A 6,819-nucleotide genomic window follows, 5' to 3' on the forward strand; every position below is an offset into this window, starting at 1 on the left:
GAATTTGGATAACATTTGATATATCATCATCTCAAAAGTCCAAAGGCAGAAATAGAGAAGCTTAAGAGACAAATCCAACTTCTTGAAGAAAGGAAATTCAAACCTTATGATCCATTCCTAACCTTGCCACGACGAGATAGAACTGATGTGGTAGAAATGTGAAATCACCGTAGAGAAATGGACTGGTTAAGGAAAGAAAATGGGAAAGAAAAGATTCTTGAAGAATCTCCGACTTCAACAAAAGAGAAGCCATACCAAATGATGCTATCCAATCCATTGGAATAATTCTTGAGAGATTTGGGCAATCGGGAAGAGAAACAACTTGATCTTATTGTTTTGAAAGACTAGATTTAGTCTCCTCTAGAACTGATTCTTCTGATCGATTCAAATTCAGAATCAAACTAGGTATCTCTTTCATCCTCCTCCTTTTTTTCAATCCCCGCTATTGAATCCTTTCCCGTTGTACCAGCCATTTCTTCAATATTCATGGCTAGTTCTCGAGATTAGGAAATGGACTCAAATCCTTTTGAGCCAGAGGTCATCCAACTAAATAATCCTTCTTAGAATCTAACTTCCACCTCCAAACATTTTTATTATTATTGATGATATTCTTTATTCCAAATGGTCAAAAAGATTTGAAGAGTTTCATACTTGGCTAAACGCTCAAGCTAATCACGATAAGTATGATGTCCTTTTTGGATTTGTCACGAGATTTATAAGAAGCCTCAAGCATTAGTGACTATCGGTTACGGAATAAGATCAAGTGCAATTTCTACTTTCAGCAGACTTCAACCAAGTTATTGCTCTCCTCTGTCATTTTTAATTGGCAAACCTATTGACCTCTATAAGCTCAAGAGAAAAGAGTTTTTTGAAAGAAAATACTGCTTTCTCTTTCAACAAGCATTATCGAGAGATGATCAAACTCTTCTACGACCTTGGAATTGATGTGAACCTAAAATAGGTTTTTTTAGCCTCTATTCCTAAAGAGCTATCTCAACAAGTTGAGACATCCTTTCTCAATAAGCAAAGGAGAATTGTGGATATTCCCTTGGAAGAAATACAACAAGAGATTCATTTGTGCCTTGATGATTTATGTTTAAGGCGCCAGATGATGAAAACCTACCTCAAAGACAATCAACAACTTGATGGAGCTTGTTCACGTTAGAATTTTAAGATTAAGTGTTCCAAAAATGATTGTAATAGCTTTTGCAAAAAATCTTCTAGAAAGAAAAAGCATTTAAAAAAGTATTGGATGGGAAAATCCAAGCATGGATCTAAGCATTTTCGGAGAAAGAAAAATTGTGACTCCTGCAAAAAGTAAAGATCGCTCAGATGGCAAGAAATCAACTCGATGCTTCATCTACACCAAAAAGGATCATTTTGCCAAAAAGTGCCCCTAGACAAAAGAAGGTCAGACCTACTTGATATATCACATTGAAATTGAAACTTGTGTTTTACTTGAAAATGATGATATTGAATCATTGTTTTCCATTGATGAAGACCTATATGAGCAAACTCTTTGTGTTATTCCTTTTTATCAAACACCTAGTGAAACTAATTTTGATTTAGATTCTAAATATCTTTTCCATATATCCCTCATCTCTTTAGAGCAAAACCCTAGTATATGTTCCAGTCAAGTTCAATGTCCTTATGTTCTTGTAAACATCCTTACCTCAAAAATTGCTAAAAACGAATCATAGTCATTGCTTTTATAAATACTAGTGTAAGTTTTTCAATTCTAGATACAAATGTTCTTTCTGAATACTACTGGACTTCTTTTGTTCGATATTTCAATTATGCTTAAGGAGATACTTTTTTTACAAATGCGCGGATTACACTAGTAACTATTTAGTTCTTCCCTTAGTGTTCTGTAACCACTAAAATTTTCAGATCTAGTCTCCCCAACAAAGATTTGATTATCGATTGGGATGTTATAACTCAAATTCCTCAACTCTGAATCATTCTTGAAAAATGCCTTAAGTATAAAGATCAATTCTATAAATTTGTCAATATTCAACGGCTCTTTTCCATCCAAATGAGTTTACTGGATCTAACCATGTAAAAATTGTTAGAATCCTATTTGGAATCTCACTCTAACTTCTCTCAAAAGTGTCCCCATCATTTGTGGAAAAATCCATAGTTCATTATTCGCTTTCCATTTAAAAAGAATGTAGATATAAATTCCACAAAAGCAAGTCCTATGGGAATGAATCTAGAACATTTTTCTGCTGCTTAAAAGGAGTGCTCAAAGCTGCTACAATAATGGCCTTTTTGAAATTTCAGATTTCTAATAAGCCTACGAAGCTTTTTATGTCAATAAAGGAGTTGAGCATAATCGAGGAAAAATGCGACTGGTAATCAATTTCCAACCTCTTAGCCTCTTCCTCCAAGATGACAAGTTCCATTTACTCTCTCGAAATTCCCTTTTGGCTGGATTATTCAAAACCCACATTTATTCCAAATTTAACCTCAAAGTTGAATTTTGGCAACTAGGCATTCATCTTGAAGATAGACCTAAGACATGGTTTTGTATTCCAAAATTTCAATTGAAAGTTCTTCCCTTTGGCCTCAAAGTAGCACCGCACTTATTCCAAAAGGCCACGTGCCGTATTTTTTAGCCAATCTTGTCAAGTGTAGTGTTCTACATTGATGACACCTTACTTTATAGTCCTGATGAAGAATCTCATTGCCAACTCCTCGATCAGTTTGCTGACATCGTGAAAAATATATGAAATTATGCTTTCTCAGAGAAAGATGAACATTACTCAGATAGAAATTAAATTTCTTGGTATGCACCTCAACAAAGGTACGTACTATCTAGGGCCGCATATTGCTTAGAAACTGTTAAATTCCCAAAAGAAAATTTCACGACAAAGCAAGTTCAGTAATTTCTTTGGATAATTAATTATATTTGAGACTCTGTTCCCAACATTGCAAAAATTGTTGCTTCAGTTGCAATTGATGTTGAAAAATAATTCTCTGCTTTGGAATAAAGCTCAAACCAAAGCAATTGTAGAGCTAAAAGAAGTATTGTAGAATCTTCCTTTATTGCAAATACCATTCACTAGGAAGAGAATCCTTCAGATCAATACTAGTGATGAATATTGGGTAGCTATACTGTCTAAAGAAATTGAAGGTAAGCAAAACTTTTGCGCTTATAAAAGTGGAAAGTTTTCCCAAGCTGAAATGCATTATCATTCTACTTTCAAAGAAATATTAGCAATAAAGAATGCGAAAAAAAAAAGTTTGAATTCCATCTTATTGGCCGTCATTTCCTGATAAAATTGTATATGGCATCCTTTTCTCAGATGACTAAATTCAAATAAAAGTAGATTCACCCTTCTCAACTGCTTCAATGGGCAGAATAGTTTTCGAAATACTCTTTTGAAACCAAGCACATTGTAGGAAAGAAAAATGTTCTTGCTGATTTTCTCTCCAGACCCAAGACACTAGCATAGATCAATATGTATATTCTTAGGCATGCTTTTCCTCAAGAGGAAAAGTACAAGATTGAAAGAATGTGAGACTGGCCAAGACTAGAATATCCTTAGGAAATCATTGCACAAATCCAAAATGATAGCCTCACTGAAAATCTTGATAACTTCATGTGGTAACTCCATACAGATCTATTCAGATTCTATGAAGCTCAATTTTTTTTTTTATCACATTGGATTGAAATCTCTGTCTCTGTCTCTGTCTCTGTCTCTGTCTCTCTCTATCTCTATCCCTATCTCTCTGTCTCTGTCTCTCTCTCTCTCTCAGCCTAGTTTCTCTCTCCCAAACCTCCCTCTCTCAGATTTGGCCTTCCCCAGATCTCCTTCCCCTTTTCCTTTCCCCCTTCAGATCTTGGACCTGCTCACTCTTAGACCTCTCTAGATGTCTCTCAAGGGAAGTCGTTGAGCTTGCTCCTCCAATCTCTCTCTCTCTCTTCATGCCTCTCTTGGCCTCTGTTCCGAAGCTCTATTTATGGGCCGAGGGGGGGGGGTGGTCAATGGAGGCTTTTAGCAGCTGGTTCTTGGTGTGTTGACCGGCCTTGGTGCGATAAACTGGCTGTCTTCTTAGCCACCCACTTGTTTCTCTTTGAAGGTGCATCCTATCCATTGCCGGCCTACTCCCTTCTCTTTGCCATAGATTGTCCTCTGCTCATTGACGTCCTCTGCGCGTGTGAGTTGTAGAGGTGGAGGGGGAAGGAGGAAGGAATAAGAAGGAGGAGGAGGGAGGGGGGCTAGGCCAAAGAAAGAAAGAAAGAAGGAATAGGCCTTAAACTTGCGTGGAAAGAAGAAGAAGAAGAAGGGGTTGGGCGTGGAAGCCCAACCCCCATGGGACCATTTTTCTTTTCCTTAATTTATTCGAAATAAGAAAATAAAGGGAAATAAAAATAGAATAATAAAACCTAGTAAAAACAAATGAAATTAATACCTAGGTGGTGTGAAAAATATTTTTGTTAGGGCTAAATTGGTCCTTGGTTTTTTTATGCAATTTTATTTTAAATATTTAGCCAAAATTTAGGTATCAACACCTTATAAGGTCGAGCTTGCAATAGAGCAAGTTCAAGCTTCCATAGTCCCCGGGGGGGTGTACGAGGAGAGGGGCGTGGGGAAGAGAGAGAGAGAGAAGAGTGTATGTGTGGCTATGAATTGCATGGGAGTAGATGTGTCTTTTCAGGTTAGAGGAGATGCAAATTGTATGTATTGAAAACTCTTGATAGTGTTTGATATAGGTGTGAATCTCAAGATGCAATATGGAATTATTGCTTACGTTTATCAATCTGTTATTTACACATAGTTCTATCTCTCTTAAAAATGCAACTGGCCAGAGTGGTGGCATGATAACTATCATAAAAAAAAAAAAAAAAAAACAAAAATATGCATTAGTCACGATGCAAATGTACAAAGTAGACATAATATAAACAGTATTTATATGGATCTTTTATGATGTCCATGCATCTTCTTGAGGCACTCGAATTGTTCTCTAAAGCAACTCCCCCCCTCCCAAAAATAAAAATTAAAATCAATGTATATAATTTCTACATAAACGACAGCAATCAAATGACAACGTGAACATTATAAGTAAAATTCATCAAACTCTAAATGCACCCAAAATGATGTGAAAAAGGATATAACAACTTTTGTGTGTTGTATCTTTAGGTTGAACGTTGCTACTGACAGGAGAAGAGACGCGATGGATTTCGTATTCGAATCCCAATAACTTTTCTTTCGAAATAAACTTTGGGCTAGGCTCATGTCACTACCCAAGCATAGTGTGGAACCTTGTCCGGAAAATGAGAGAGAGATGCGACTCTTTGCAGAGTATGAGATACAATATTAGGATGCCGTCACGACCACGGATGATGCCAAAAGCGCCCCGCCCTTCTTGCAGGGTCCTTCTCTGTCCTTCCCAGAGATAGAGAGCCTTTCATGTGACTTTTACCTTTCATTAATTTGACAGGAACAATTGGACACACCTTAGGGGCCATATTTTTCCTGAATTTGGTGGAATAGGACAACATTTAATTCGTTAAGCTAAAGCAAAAAGTTGTGTACAAGCAGGAGAAGCCCCTATCTTTTGCTGAAGAGATTATTAAGAGGGACCTTCGATCAAACTATTATATCTAATTAAGAATTATTTTGAATGAAAAATTCAAGTTAATGAGTTATAAGCAAAATAAGAACACTCTTAAGTGCAACAATTTGGCATAGGGAGACACGTAAGTGCTAGAACTTGTAAATGGTACACTTAAGTGTTGTTTTTGTTTTTGTTTTTTTTTTTTTTTTTGAAAATTGGACACATAAGTGTCAAGCTCTGAGGAGACTTGTCGGAAATCCGACGTGATGTTATTTTATTATTAAAACTGATCGTGGCTTGTTTAAATGTCCACTCAACAATCTTTGACTAAAATGATGTCGTTCTCTATGTTCTCCCAAATTAAAAATCCTAAATTGGCCAAAATCCCCAATTGAACGCCCCAAGCCTTAATTTTGGTTCGCTCCCAAATTGTATTGCAGAATCTTGGAAATGGAGAGCATGACATTCTTTGAATTTTGCAGAGATTTTTGGTTGATCAGTGATTGGTTTGTGGAATGCTATGGTTGTGAGTTCTCATTGTTGGAGGTTTGTTTGTTAAAACAAGCAGAGAGTTTTGTTTGTCCCACATAGGAAAAGTGGGAGGAAGTGGGCTAATTTAAAAGTGCGGGTTTTTCTTTTTGTAGTTAAAGGAATGATTGGGTGGGGCTAGACCCCACCATACCCGCGTGCTAAGCACGCCTGCACGCCCGCAGTTTAATTAGCATTAATTCCTTGCTATTTATTTATTTTATTTTATTATTTTTTTAATTCAAAGGTACCTTTTAATTGGAGAATTTTCGGAAATGAAATATAAAACGAAAATTTGAAATTCGAAAGTCTATTTAAAAAAAAAAAAAAAAAATTACTTATTCGGTTTTGCAAATTTTTTTTTTTTGAAAGGTTGCAATTGTTCGGTTTTCGACTTCTTCCAAAGAGTCGCATTTGTTTATCCGAACAATTTTCTAAAAGACGTGTTTGTTCATTCTTTAGCAATTTTCACGAAGAGTTGCAAGACTGTTTCATATATATACTTGTCATTTTTCGGAAAGAAAAATGTGGTCATTTTTCGAGTCTTCTTTCTGAAAAATTGCAGCCAATTTTCGATTGTTTTCCTAGAGAGACCCTGGAGAAATACTAGAATTGCTATCTAGTATTCTCATCCGAGACTTTGTTGTATCCTGGAGGATTTTTGCCGGTGACCATTAGCAACGTTGGGGGGCAAATAAATCCTTAAAGAAAGTGATATCATGCCTC

The sequence above is a fragment of the Eucalyptus grandis genome, chromosome 5, assembly GCF_016545825.1.
Source record: "Eucalyptus grandis isolate ANBG69807.140 chromosome 5, ASM1654582v1, whole genome shotgun sequence".
NCBI lineage: Eukaryota > Viridiplantae > Streptophyta > Magnoliopsida > Myrtales > Myrtaceae > Eucalyptus > Eucalyptus grandis.